Source organism: Scyliorhinus torazame, chromosome 12 (assembly GCF_047496885.1).
Source record: "Scyliorhinus torazame isolate Kashiwa2021f chromosome 12, sScyTor2.1, whole genome shotgun sequence".
Taxonomy (NCBI): domain Eukaryota; kingdom Metazoa; phylum Chordata; class Chondrichthyes; order Carcharhiniformes; family Scyliorhinidae; genus Scyliorhinus; species Scyliorhinus torazame.
This window is the reverse complement of record NC_092718.1, coordinates 19,459,042-19,474,517: the sequence shown is the minus strand read 5'-3', so window position 1 is coordinate 19,474,517 and position 15,476 is coordinate 19,459,042. Positions and strand designations below refer to the sequence as shown.

The window sequence follows — 15,476 nt, the reverse complement described above, 5'->3', positions numbered from 1 at the left end:
CAAGCATGGAAAGGTAAGAGTTGGGGAAAGAGGTAAAAAAAATGGGTGTTTTTTCCTCTAATTGTGAAAATACTAGACCCGCACATCCAGACAAAGGAACAGCTTCTTCCACACAGCTACAAGACTCCTCAATGACTCTCTCTTGGACTGATCTGTCCCCTGTAAGAACACTATTCACCACGCCCTATGCTGCTCTTGTTTGGCCCTTGTTCCGCACTGTAACCAATCACTATTTGTTGATGTACCTTTTGTCAATGTCCTCTGTTGATTGTGCTTTTATCTACTATGTATGTACTGTGTACGTTCCCTTGGCCGCAGAAAAATACTTTTCACTGTACTTCGGTACATGTGACAATAAATCAAATCAAATCAATCAAAAAAGTCAAACTAGTGCAAAATTATGTTAGCTCAAAGTGACTATCTGTGATTTGTCATCTAATAGCATTGACCAGGGTGTACTTATTATTATAACATATTCCCATAATTGTAGCTGAATATAGATGTCCAAACTTTTATTCACAAATTGTGGGTATATATTTCTAAATCCTCCCTTCCACGTGGCCAAAATTGGCTGGGAGAATCTTAGAACCACACAATTTAATAAGGGGGCGGTCCTCAGCTCAACCTATAGATCAGCTATAGGTTGTGATTGGCGCGAGGGGCAGCCAATGGGGTTGAGGGAGCAGTGGAACCAGGGAGGGGGCGGGGTCTGAGTGCGCATGCGCAGTGGAGTTCACCCAAGTTTTGGTGGGGGGTCGGAGAGAGTGTCCAATCTCCGGAGCAACAAGTGGTGGTGGTGGCAGAACGGTGGGCTCGATCAGGCCATTCAGTTACCCCTGTTACCCCCACAACAAGCCCATACCCCAGCCTGCCACCCAGGTTAACTCGCTGAAAATAGAGATCAACGTTGGGATTGGGGGGAGAGGAAGAAAAAAGGCATTTTATAAATGACAGAAGAAGTGCAATGAGTTGGTAACAGCACTGAGAGGGAATGAGGACGGAGGGAATAAGTGAGCGCAGTTAAAACTAGCTGTTCTCATTAAATGAGGCCTGGTTAAGGTAAGACTTCACATGACTTTATTTCAAATATGTTTTTTTAAATAAAAGAAGGCTATAAATATATATATATATCTGTGTGTGTATGTGTGTGAAACCAATATATTTGCAATCGTATAATTTAACATCCCTCTTCTGTTACTGTGGGCTTTGTTCTGGGTTTTTTTTTTTGCATTGTTACCTGCAGCCCAGTCTCTTGTGTATTTTGCTGGGGGGTTGGGATACACTAACAGGGATTCAAGACTTTCAGCCCCCTGCTCTGAAACCCCCAAATAGATCCCTGTGTGCTTTTTTTTTTTAAAGGTTTGTTTTCTCTTCTCTCTCTCTATCTCTTCCCCCCCCCCCCCCCCCCCCTCTAAAATCTTTTCAAAGCTTCGTTTGAACTTTCTGAAGTTGTAAATCCCCCTGTTCGGATTTCCCTTTTATTGTAAGTTTATTTTCATTTAGTCTTTTCCATTATTATTATTATTTTTTCCGAAGAGTGTTTCATCACGATGTTTGTTTTCTTTTGGAAAGGAAAAAGAAAACGTTGTTTTAATTCTGTACGGGAAATTCTGTGTGTTTCCAACCAACGTGGACCTTTAAAATGTAACTTTTTCTCCCGAAAGTAGGTTTCAAAAAGCATTTATTATCAGCGAGTGCTGTGGCAATTGTATTTGTTATTAAATGATACTTTTGTGATCTTTTGCTGTGTTGTGGATGGGTTGCATTAACATCAGGTGTACTTTTCATTCAATGTATCTCCTCCCCATTTAATTTGGACACATTTGCTAAATTGGATTTAAGGGGGTTATACTGTTACTTTGATGTTCCGACTTGCTGTCGGTATCACTCCAGAACGCTGAATTCATTAACCCCCCCCCCCCTTTTTTTAAAGTTAGCTGAAAGACCCTCCTGCTTACAGAACTGCGGATGCTTTTTTAAAAATTAAAAACAAAAATAAACAGGTTTACAAACTTGACTTTTGTTTTCAATCACCCGTGAACAGTGACTAAAGCCACACTTGCTCGTCTGGTTTCAAAATATTGCAATCCTGTGTAATAACAACTTGGCCTGTTTAGTCGCCATAATTGAATAGAGGGTGTAGCAACTCCTTTGTGTGCAGATCTTTTGCATTAACGATTTGGAGCGATTTAAAAAAAAAAAAAATTCCAAATGGCCAAAATCCTGCAATCCCCATGCAATAAAAAAACAGAATTTGTAAACATGTGGTCCTGATTGTTACGGGATCCTCCCCTGAGCAATTTCTGTCGTGTCATAAGCAGTGCTATGTTAGCAAAGAAAAGCTGCGTTGTTGTATCCACGTTTAGTGAAGCTGGGAGGGTTCTGCTGGGTCTTGGTGATGCATCAATGTGAAAATGACAGTTTTACTCTGGAGTTGGCTCCAAAGCAGCATATATTGTGAGCCCCACTTCCCTTCTGGGGGGCAGGGGGGGCGGGGGGAGAGATGTGGCAGAGCTCTGCCCATCCATCCATATCCATCCTAGTACACAGACTGACATTGGTGTGACCTACAGTGCGATGCAATCAGCAATGTAACTGCAGCCTCCTTTTCAATGCTGGGGAGAGTGATCCTGGGCCCTGGTGCGTTTCCTGTTTCCATGCCCCTTCTCCCACCCCCCTTTAACACTTCTCACTTATTCATGTTAGTTCTCTTCCCCCCCCTCGCCCCTTCAAGATTCCGCAATCAATTTGCTTTGATTTATGCTCCGTCATAACCTCCATGTATTTCAAATGTTTGCAATTTATATTCATCTATTACTGTTGGTGCATAGAAATGTCACAGCACAATAAGAGACCATTCGGCCCATCGTGTCTGCGCCGGTCAATAAAAAGAAACAAATTCCTCATTTAAATCCTACTTTCCAGCACTTGCTCTGTCAGGTTGCAACACTTCAGGGGAAAATCCTTTTAAATAAGTTGAGCATTTCTGCCTCAACTACCAATTCAGGCAGTGAATTTCAAATGCCCTCCACTTTCTGGGTGAAAATACTTTTCCTCATGTCCCCTTTAATCCTTCTACCAATCTTCTTTAAATCTGTTTTGTGGCTCAGTTTTACAATGTATTTACGTTATCTATCTATGTTTGCCCTGTGTATTTTTTCATGTATGGAATGATGTGCCTGGACTGTACGCCGAATAATACTTTTTACTGTGCCTCGGTACACATGCCAATAAAACAAATCCAAATCCAGTTTTTATGACACAAAGTAAATGTGATGTGTAAGAGTCTTTTCCAACTAGTGTATCTAAGGAACTGAAAGTTCATGTAGAACATGAAATGACATATTGAAATCGGAAAAACCTCTTTGAAAAATATTTAGATTTTAACTTCAGATCAGTGTTATTCACTAATTGAAGTTAGGATCTGTTTACTCTGAATATTTCTGGGGAATGTTACGTGTGTGTCACTAACCCCTTTAGCAATATTTCATCCGGCACACTTTGATTCAAACTATGTGCATGTGCTGTGAACTGCGTTTTGGAATTTTAAGGGGCCTTGAAGCACCCAAATATCCTATTCCCCATATGTCTCCATAACTCTGAACCTTTACGCTTGATTGCTCCCCCTTCCACAAACATTCAAACCCTCCTTCACTAACCGTCAGTGACAACCGTGTGCACCATCTACAAGATGGACTGCAGTTACTCACCGAGGTTCCTTTGACAACACCTTCCAAACCCAACACCGCTACCATCTGGAAGGAAAAGAGCAACAGATACCTGGGAGCCCCACCACCTGAGGCTCCCCTCCAAGTCACTCACCACCCTGACTTGGATAATATATCGCCGCTCCTTCACTGTCATTGGGGCAACATCCTGGAACCCCCTCCCTAACAGCACAGTGGGTGTATCTGCACCTCAATGACAGCAGTGGTTCAAGAAGACAAATCACCACCACTTTCTGAAGGGCAAATAGGGCTGGGCAATAAAATGCTGGCCTAACCTGCGACGTCCACATCCCGTAAATGAATTTTAAAAACTCTCGTTATTTGGATTATCTATGCCACTTACTTACGATCGGAGGTGTGTAGCATCATTGCTAAGAACTGGTTTCACCGTGTGCCCATGAATCATAGATCATGATCATGGAATGGTCACGTTTTTTACAATTTGCTACATTCCTCCAATGTTGGCTTCCATCGAGCATCTTCGCAATGCACTTTGTGTCCTGTAGTCCTTCAATGGGTTGGTGAGCGCAGGGCCAAGGGTCACCTATGTCATCCAGGATGCACCTTGTCAAAACAAATGACTGCGCAGACTCGAGCTCTCGCTACAGGAGAATTGGGTCTTGAGCATTGGAACTTCGACCTGGTGAGGAGCCCATGGTGGTCATTCCAGATTTGAAAGAGTCATAGATAATAAAATGATGAGCACAGAAGGAGGCCCTTTGGTCCATCATGCCCGTGCTGGCCCTTTGAAAGGGCTTTCTAATTAATAGGGGTAGCACTCCTGCCTGACAGCGGCAGGGACTGGGGTTCAATTCCATCCTGGGGTGGCTCTGTGTGGAGTTTCCACATTCTCTCCTTGAGTACCTGGATTTTCTCCAGGGGGCACCGGTTTCCTCCCACAGTGCAAAGATGTGCAGGTTAGGTGGGGTTACAAGGATAGGGTTGGGGGAGTGGGCATAGGTAGGGTGCTCTTTGAGGATTGGTGTAGACTCGTTGGTCCAAATGGCCTCCTTCAGCACTGTAAGAATTCTATGGTTCTAATAGTGTGAACAGGCTGCTTTAGTGTGAAAGAGAAGGACTATTTTAGTGGTTGAGTAGCATCAGAGGGTGCAGGAGGCAAAACCTCTTGGTGGCTTTGTAACCATGTGCTTGTGTGAGGCAGCCAGTTGCCAGAGGCACTGCTACTGGTAAAGGTGCAGGCAAAAGCTGTGTTAAACCTGGGTCCTCTGAGTAGAAGGGCCTGGTGTTTGGAAGAATGTGCACCACAGCTCTCCTGATAAATTGCCCCTAACAGCTTGGATACTGACTGCAGTGAACAGTTTTCAGTTTAAATCAAAGTTCTGATCTAATTTCTGCACTAAAATATCAAGTTTAGAAATTTTGAAATAATTGGTTTAAGTAAGCTCAATGGGCTTGTTTCTTGGGGAACGAAGAGTTTGAAGGAGACTCTGAGGGGCGACATGGTGGCACAGTGGTTAGCACTGCTGCCCCACAGCGCCAGGAACCTGGGTTCGATTCCGGCCATGGGTGACTGCCAGTGTGGAGTTTGCACGTTCTCCCCGTGTCTGCATGGGTTTCCTCCGGGTGCTCCAGTTTCCACCCACAGTCCAAAGCTGTGCAGGTTAGGTGAATTAGCCACGATCAATGCACGGGGTTACGGATAGTGCGGGGGAGTGGGCTTAGGTAGTGTCCTTTCGGAGGGTCGATACAGACTCGATGGAAGAGAGCCGTTGAATATTTTCGAGGCCGAGGTGGACAGATCCTTGGTAAGAAAGGAGGTGATATGTTGTTGGGTGTCGTTCAGGTTACAACTGATAAGCAAGGATAATTAATGGTGGAGCAGGCTCATGGGGGGGGGGGGGGGGGGGGGGGGGATGTTGCTGAATGGCCTGCTCATTCTCTTTGTTAGTATGTGAAGCATTTTATTCTGATTTCATTGTGCAAAACATGGAACCATAACTATCTCATGGTGCTTTGCAGTGGCAGAAGCGAAACAGGCCAAAGATGGGGAGGTTAGGCAGGGTGACCAAATATTTGGCTAAAAACATTTTTTTCATAAAAGGGGATGGCGAGGAAGAGGACCTAGGATCAAGACTACTGACTGTATTGCCCACAATGTTGGGTTGAAGAGAGGATCTGGATGCATAAGAGTCTAGAGCCAGACGAACGCAGACACGGGGAAGAACGTCCCAGGGGGTGGAGAGGTGAACACGGGGCTTGAGAAAGTTAGAGATAAAGTGGATTGGGTCAAAGAAGGATTCGAGCAAGAGGTTGAGAACCTTAAATTTGAGGCTTCACGCCAATGTTTCTGCAAAATTATGCATTGTTCTATAACTTCCGTACTGTTCTTTGTTTTTCACACGCATTGTTTTGGTGTAACATGCCCTTTTAAAGGTATCTGCAATCATAATGTAACTCTCTTTCCTGGAGGCTGCGTTTGTTCCTGGGTGCAATGTGATAATGTAGTTAATGTGCATATCCATGTTGTTTGATCTACACACTTCAAAGCATAATATTCAAAATAAAGTCTTGAAGTTAATTACATCTTGTGAAGAATGGTTTGTGAAATAGGCTTGGCTCCTTCAGCATATGCCGATAATAGAAAACTGTGCCTAATTCGGCATTTAATGTGAAAATTATTCTGAGAGGCACCATTGTCTTTGTTTTGGGGAAGTGTCACAGTGGTGCAATAATGGGTGCTGCCCTGCATTGACGGAACAGGGCAGAATGACCTTTAATCTCCATCCGAGTTGTGTAACACCTGACTTGGGGTGCTTTTATACTGATGCTGAGAGCCTGACTGAGATTCCCAACGCTAACATTCCACACAAAAAAAAAAGTATTTCATCCAGCTGCAACCAACAATGAAAACCTCTCAAATAATTCACTCCCCCAAGTGTCTCTGCAAAATCTGCCGGTAGTGGATTTTTGGGAGGTAAGTTAATGATTGCAAAGTGAGACCTTGGCACGATCTATTTATACTTTAAATTATGAAGCTTGAGCATGATTCATATGTTGGGAAGCTAATTGCACAATGCAGATGGTGTCCTCCACAAAGTTAGGCAGCGTTGTTGACAGGTGGCCATGGTGGTGACATCCATGACTGCATAATAACTGCTCATTACTGAGAGGTCTGTGTCCTTATTTGTGTATCTGTATAATGATAGGATGCTATTATAGATGCAGATGTTGACAATCCATTGTTCATGCAATACTCTTAAATTATACTACTTACACCCTGTTTTAATTTATTTTGAAAAGTTACCTGTCATGGCATAAAGTCAGAGGAAATACACTTGTAATAATAACAAATTTGTAATAGAGGCAGATAAATGAAAAAACATGAAATTGTGGAAAAATAATTATAAGAACATAAGAACTAGGAACAGGAGTAGGCCATCTGGCCCCTCGAACCTGTTCCGCCATTTAATGAGATCATGGCTGATCTTTGTGGACTCAGCTCCACTCTCCGGCCCGTACACCATATCCCCGAATCCCTTTATTCTTTAGAAAGGCATCTATCTTTTTCTTTAAAACTTTTAAAGAAGGAGCCTCAACTGCTTCACTGGGCAAGGAATTCCAGAGATTCACAACCCTTTGGGTGAAGAAGTTCCTCCTACACTCCGTCCTAAATCTACCTCCCCTTATTTTGAGGCTATGCCCCCTAGTTCTGCTTTCCCCGACCAGTGAAAACAACCTGCCTGCATCTATCCTATCTATTCCCTTCATAATTTTATACGTCTCAATAAGATCCCCCCGCATCCTTCTAAACTCCAATGAGTACAGTCCCAGTCTACTCAACCTCTCGTCATAATATTATATATATCTCCTCCTGAACTATTTGACTCTTAATATTTCTGTACACAAGGGTCCAGTGTTATCACTAACATTACAGTAAAGCACAATGGAGGCTGTCATTTTTCTCACGTCTGCTAGTATTTCACCATTTCCATTTGAATCATGGAAAACACCAACAGATAAATTTGGGCCGTATCTGCTGGGAGCATTTCAGAATGTTTAAAAGTATAACCGCCTGCTTACTTATAGGTCGGTCACGTGTGGTGCAAATGGAGCAATTTGACATGATTGATACGGAGTGTCACATAACACATGTATTGGTTTTGAGTGCAGTTTTCCTGCACTTTTAGTGTCGGTGTTTATATTGCCATAGCTGGTGGAAAGGTTTTGTGTAGTGCATGCACGTGTCAGATCGCAGCGGAGCTGGTGATGCTTTGGAAATTTCTCTACGGCGCCTCCTACTGGGCGGAACCTGCAAATACATTGTGACAGATGATGCAGCAAAATTGAAGGGGAGATGTTGACATATCAGTTTACAATGGTAAATGTTAACGCATTGGTTTGGCCAAAAATCAATTGCAGTTACTTTGTGCGATCTATCACATCTCTGACGGAATCAGAATTAACTGTTGGTTGTACGTTGTAGGATCTAAAAGATAGAGAGAATGCTGGCAGGACACAGCAGTTCATTGTTCTAATATAAGGTTACACCCAAAATATTAGTGTACCTTCCTCCTTTTTGACGTGTGCACTGCCAGTATTTGGCACTCTCTCATTCTCTCCTGTAAAGTTTCAAATCTCCTGATTTGAATTGAGCCTTTGTGATTTTCTGTCCCCTTATCTTCCCAACGCAGTTCACTTTATACTCGAGCCATGCAGACAACACCTTCTTTTGTTGATCCAGAGACTCTGAGACAATGATGTGTAAAATGGAAAAGACCATGGGATCCTAAAATTACCCGCTCTCTGCTCCACCGTCTGGCATGTAGCAACTGAGTGGATGTGCAGAAAGGTACCAGCCACCCTTGGAGCTGACTGTCGTCCAAATCGTGGCGGGGGCGGGGCGATGAAATTCTAAATTGGCTACTTGCCACTTTTGTTGGAGGCGGGTTGGAGCAAAACCGTTCAGAATTGGCCAAATCTTTGTGTCAACATTTAGCATTGTAAACTGATTTATGAAGTTGACACTTGCCTTATTAGCAAGCATTAAATCAATCAATTGTCATTGGTGCTCGGAAACTTTGATCCCACTTCCATCAGCATCGGAACCTGAGATGCAAATGCGTGAGCACAATGGTGTACATTGGAGGCTCTGAAAATGAAACTGGTGGGTAACATTATTGTGCCAATCCTGCCTCCTTCTGATAGCACAGATGAGTAGACACTGTGGAAAGAGGTGTGCTGAACCTCTTCTGGACCATATTCCGTTCCATATTCCTGGATTTCTCCATTCTCTGTGTGTTCTAAATCAACCGGGACCTGGGATTCATGTCGCATTACATTCATCCCCCACCATCTGGCCTATGAAATCCTACCAACTGTCCTGGCTTGACACAATTCACACCTCTTTAACCTGGGGTTACCCCATCTCTGAATCTGTAAAGATTTAATCACCTGCTAATGCTCGTATTCTAAGCATTGTCTGGCATCTTTGAATTTGTCTCTATATATGTTTCCTGAACATACCTCTTCATTCACCTGAGGAAGGAGCAGCGCTCCGAAAGCTAGTGACATCGGAACAAACCTGTTGGACTTTAACCTGGTGTTGGAAGACTTCTTACTGTTCTAAATTGGGTGTTAGCCCCGATGTTCTGAAGACCAACAATAGATCTTCAATTCTCAGTCTTTAGACCCCCAAGGACAGAGTCCTGTCGTTTGAGCCAAGCTGATACTTTTGCTGTTTTGTATGACACCCAAGATCACAAGCCAACCAGGCTGGTGGCAAAGCTTGACGGAATTTAGGTCTGTTAGTTGCACTCAGTCAGAGGATTATGGATTCAAACCACTTCCGGATTACGAGCTGGACATTTAGGCTGACCTTCCAATGCAATACTAAACAAAGACTGACTGCGTTATCAGCCGTGTTGTCCTCCGGATGTCATTTTTCAGGCTCTGTTTGTCTGTCCTGGTGGTTGAGGTGGAGGTTTTGTTATGGGCCAGGGTTTAGAGAACCCCAAAGTGTATCATGGGAGTTCACCTGACCCACAACTTTTAATAGATTGTGGTATGGGAAGCAAACGGCCCACTCTACAGGTGTGGTACAGCAGAAATGGAAAAGTATTTTTTAAAGCAAAACAATGTTTATTCTATGGACTCAAGTTAACCTTTTCAAAACATACAGTGAACATCTTAGCAACCATCAATTCAGATACAGCCCCCAAAGAATACAACACTCAGTAATCCTTGATAACTTCCCAAACAACATCCAGAAGACAGAAGAAACACCTTTTACTAGAAGCACATTAGGTTTACATTCACTACTGAGAACATTTATAATTCTGAATTCACCAAATGATCAAGAGATAGTCTTTGGATGGCAGAGGGAACAACAGTATACCTGCTCTGCCTGGCTTCAGCTCCAACACTGAAAACAAAACTAAAACACACCCTGCAGCAAACAGCCTAAAACGAAAGCAAGAAGCTGACACGGTCCAGCTCCACCCACTCTCTGACACCACTGCAATAATAAACACCCATTTCTTAGACACCCATTTCTTAAAGGTACTCTCACATGATAGTTTAAAATTCCACTGCCTTCCTTAAAGAACAGCTCCTGGCCTGCGTTCCCCCTCCAACAGCAACACCAGAAATCGATTTTCTGCTTCTGGGATCTTGCACTTCAAAGGTAATTTATTGTACGTGAGGCACTTTGGGATCCTTCACAGATGTGATAAATGAGTGCAAGGTCCTTTTGGTCAAATCTTTTTCAGGTGATTACATTTCCATCTGACAATTCTGATTGAGGAAGTGTTGGAGGGAACACTGTTACGCTTGTAATTTATAGTGTACAAAAGAAGGGGAGCTGGTGATTTAATCAACGTGAGGGCATATTGAGGTACCCCATGTGTGATCCTATAGGGCTGGCAATCTTAGCTCGATCCAGGTTGCCAATCTTAGTCACCCAGCCAGTTGCTTGATACTGCACAGACTGGAAACACTGTTGTGGTGAGCAAACAAATGCTGACTAATTCATGAAGAGCTTTAAAGGTGTGGTCGAGTTCAAGTGCATTAAATGAAAGGAATTCTCCCTTCTCTTCAAGTGACAGGTGTTGGCCTTGATCTTTTTATGTTCAGCTCTTTGAACACACAGCTTGTGTTTCCCCTGCATCTTAACTCCTGTTCTCCAAGGTTATCATGAATGGGGTTTAAAATATCTTGGGTATATTTCGGTTCAGGTAGGGAGGCTGGCTCAGGAGGGTGTGTCTGCTGACCACAATATTTTCGGGTGTGTCTGCTGACCACAATATTTTCGGGTGTGTCTGCTGACCACAATATTTCAGATGTGATGTAGGAGTAGAGTTATTATTACCTCTTCGTTTTGGAGTGCATTGAGTTAACTTTTGAAACTATCTCCAGTTTTCACATCAGTATTGAAAAGCTCCGTATTCACATCATGACAGCCTTGGAGGTTTATCATATAAAGAAGACTGGGACTGAAAGTGTAGCGTAAAATAAAATCTGGTCTCTCCGCAGGTACGAGAAGCCTGATTCTTTCGCACCGGAGCATGACAACAAGGGTGTTTTCACATTCGAGGAATGTCGGCAATGAGAGATGTGTTCCTCTGGTTGCACTTAAATCAGCCCTGTGCTGGGCACTCAGCCCATGTCGGCCATGGCTCAGTTGGGAGCACTCTTGCCTCGTACGTTGGAAGGTTGTTGGTTCAAGACCCGTTCCAGAACTTGAGTATAAAAATCTAGGCTACCACACCAATGCAGTACTGAGAAGGTGCTGCACTGTCAGAAATGCCATCTTTTGAAACCAGGGCCCCTTCTTCCTCCTTCAGTTGGAGGGAAAGTTCCCATGGCATTAAAAATATAATAATAATAATTGCTTATTGTCACAAGTAGGCTTCAATGAATTTACTGTGGAAAGCCCCTAGTCGCCACATTCCGCCACCTGTTCGGGGAGGCCGGTACGGGAATTGAACCTGTGCTGCCGGCATTGTACTGATTACAAGCCAGCTGTTTAGCCCACTGGGCTGAACCAGCCCCTTATTTTGAAGAACCATCCAATCCCTAAAGTGTAGAAGGAGGCCATTTGGCCCATAGAGTCTGCACCAACCCTCTGAAAGAGCACCCTATTCCCTTAACACCACCTAACCCGCACATCTTTGGACTCTTGAGGGGCAATTTTAGCATAGCCAGTCCACCTCACTTGCACATCTTTGGACTGTGGGAGGTATTCGGAGCACCCAGAAGAAACCCATGCAAAGTGCAGACGCCACACAGACACCCAAGGTTGGAATCAAACCTTGGTCCCTGGCGCTGTGAGGCAGCGGTGCTGGCCCTGTGCCATCGGGCCACCCCTGGCTCAAGAGCAGGGGAGTTCTCCCCGCTACGCTGGTCAATCGTTATCCCTCGATCTGCATCACAGAAACAAATTATCTGGCTATTTCCAGTGTTGCCGTTTGTGTGAAATTGTTGTGTGCAATTAGTTGTTCATTTCATACATCAGTCAAACCTGTCAAAAAGTGTTAACCGACTGTAAAGCATTTTGGAAAGACCTGTGTTCGTGTCGGGTGATATATAAATGTGAATCTTTATTAACTACATTATATACCTGCTGTGGATCTGGGGAATACCCCCCCCACCCCTGTTTTCCATGATGTATCAGTTGACTGCCCATCCTGATTGGAACACCCACTTCCTGGAGCAGCAGGGAGATATTGACTGGACTTGTGTGTTGTGCTGCCGATTGACAAAAAGGATTTCAGTTTTACAGAATTTGCCCTATTTGTTTGCATAAATACCTGAAGTATAGAGCTGGGGAGTGTCAGATTTAATTAAAAGATGGTAAGACCATTTAATATCATGGCTCAGGCTGGTATGATCCATACTGTAAGTTCTATGATAATCTATGATTAATCTAGGACAAAGGTTCGGCACAACATCGTGGGCCGAAGGGCCTGTTCTGTGCTGTATTTTTCTATGTTCTATATTCTGGATACGAAGCCAAGATGACCGCCTTAGCCAATGTTTAGTAGATCAAGGCTTTCGGCCCAGTGGATGCTATTGGATGTATCGATGCATGTAAAGTGTTCATGTATCTGTGGAGTGCCTTGACAATGATACATCCCAAAAGTTTGGCTAAACATCGCAAATATTTAACTTTTTAAAAGGCTATAATTAGAGATTCCTGATTCATAGATTATCATAGAATTTACAGTGCAGAAGGAGGCCATTCGGCCCATCGAGTCTGCACCGGCTCTTGGAAAGAGCACCCTACCCAAGGTCAACACCTCCCCACACTTCCACCCTATCCCCATAACCCAGTAACCCCACCAACACTAAGGGCAATTTTGCATGGCCAATCCACCTAACCTGCACATCTTTGGACTGTGGGAGGAAACCAGAGCACCCGGAGGAAACCCACGCAGACACTGGGAGGATGTGCAGACTCTGCACAGACAGTGACCCAAGCCGGAATCGAACCTGGGGCCCTGGAGCTGTGAAGCAATTGTGCTATCCACAATGCTACCACGTTGGTGTGGAGTTGGAACCTCCTGTATATTTACATACTTGTAGGACACAACATAACACCAGATACAAGTGCCATGGTGTACTGAGCATTCTTGGATATGAAGATCACCAAAGGAAGGTTTTGATCAGGTAACAGATTGCCCCCCCCCCCCCCCCCCCCCCCCCGGAAAATCTGTTACCTATGGTGAGGTCAGAGTGTTTCTCAATTTACTCTTGGATGTTATTTGATGATATTGACCATGTTCTTAATGCCAGGGCTTTTTGTATCTTAAAACAAAAAGTTGCTTGAATCTGTATAGTTGAGAGGCGGTAGATTTAGAACTGAGATGAGGAGGAGCGACTTCTGGTGGTGAATTTGTGGAACTCGCTGCCCCATAGTGAGGTGGAATAGAGTCAGTAAATGGTTCCAAGAAGGAGATTAAATATATTTCTGATTTAAAAGAACAGTGGGTTAAAAGGGATATGTGGGCAGCATGGTGGCGCAGTGGTTACCATTGCTGCCTCATGGCGCCGAGGACCTGGGTTCGAATCCCAGCTCTGGGTCACTGTCCGTGTGGAGTTTACACATACTCCCCGTGTTTGTGTGGGTTTCGCCCCCACAACCCAAAGATGTGCAGAGTAGGTGGATTAGCCACGCTAAATTGCCCCTTAATTGAATTGGGTACTCTAAATTTTTTTTTTAAAAAAGGGATATGGGCAACAGGGGGCGAGGTGTATTGAGACCAGGAAGAGATCAGCCATGAACTGATTGAAGGCTCTATATAATTGAAATAAGACCATCTTTGCTCTAATACTCGAATCCCTTTGCAACATACCATTTGCCTTCTATATTGCTTGCTGTACCTGCGTGTTAGGCAGGAGAAGGCAGTTGATGGCTCTAATGATGATACTGTGTGCTTCTAAGGCTTGTTTGCTTGCCTTTGGGGGTCAGAGAAGATTTTTCCAGAGTTTTGTTTTCCCCAAAGTGGATGTGGGGTGGGTTGTGTGGTTGTTGCATGTGTGTTGTACCCATTTTAATGAAAATTTTGGGTCTTTTCCTATCCTTTTCCACACTTGTGCATGTTTGTAACTCGTGCTAGCCTTTTCCATGCTGAATAGACCCTTGGGTAGTTGTCAGGTGAATGGCTTCTGGTGTGTAACTAGTACCTTCAGAATCACTGCAGTAGGGTGACTCCTTTTCCTGTTCCCATATCCCTACCTCTGAACCTACCCAAGGACCCACCATTGGCCTCCTCCTATTGTACATATGCAAACTATCCCTTGGCAACATCATCCAAAGACTTTCTGCATCTAATAATCTTTATTATTGACACACGTAGGCTTACATTAACACTGCAATGAAGTTACTGTGAAAAGCCCCAAGTCGCCACACTCCGGCGCCTGTTCGGGTACACTGAGGGAGAATAATTCAGAACGTCCAAGTTACCTAACAGCACTTCTTTTGGGAAACCGGAGGAAATCCACGCGGACACGGGGAGAACGTGCAGACTCCACACAGACAAGTGACCCAAGCCGGGTATCGAACCTGGGACCCTGGTGCTGTGAAGCAACAGTGCTAAACACTGTGCTACTGTGCCGCCCAACACTGACAATACCCAGCTCTACTTCATCACCGCTTCTCTCGACCCTTACACTGCCTTTGTTGTCAGACTGCTTGCCTGATATCAATACCTGGATGAGACAAATATCCCCCTCGTTAAACATCGAGGAAAACCAAAACTTTTTTACCGCCAATGTCCTAAAGTGTGTAATCCCTCCCTAAACCTGTTTCCCCTTTCACTTCCCTCCTGCTTCGAAATATGCTCCTTAAATCTACCCCTTGGACCAAACTTTTAGCCATCCCACCTAATATTTGGTGCAGAGTTGATTTTGTCTGATTTATGCTCCTGTGAAGTTTCCTCCCAGTCTGTGTTAACCTGTATAAATGCAGGCTGTTGAAACGGGAGGTATGCGACTTTATCATACTGTGCATGTTTATTTGAACGATGAAAAATACCCAGCTTTTGACCATGTTCCGAATTTGAACCTTCATTCACGCTGAGGCCCTTTTGCTTCATATGTCAACTGCTGCTTTTTTGGGGGGACTCTGCTGTACGATATGTGGCACTTTTCTAATAGTATGTCAGTAATGGGAGACCATATCTGCTCAGTGACTGCCTGAGTGCTTGCTGTGTGTGTGTTTTTTTTTCTCTCCTGCCCCCATGGAGAGGCAGCTGTCTCTCCAGCACTGGTGTGTGTGATGTGAGGTTG

The 15,476-nt window shown here is 44.1% G+C and overlaps 1 long non-coding RNA gene across 1 annotated transcript in view; it reads left to right on the top strand.

Moving 5' to 3' along the window:
• The first annotated feature begins 744 nt into the window (after window positions 1-744).
• Window positions 745-15,476, top strand: part of LOC140387416 (uncharacterized) — a 37,627-nt gene continuing 22,895 nt past the window's right edge. Inside the window, exon 1 of the long non-coding RNA XR_011933858.1 lies at window positions 745-1,059. This is a non-coding gene — a long non-coding RNA (uncharacterized lncRNA). The remainder of the gene's footprint in view (window positions 1,060-15,476) is intronic.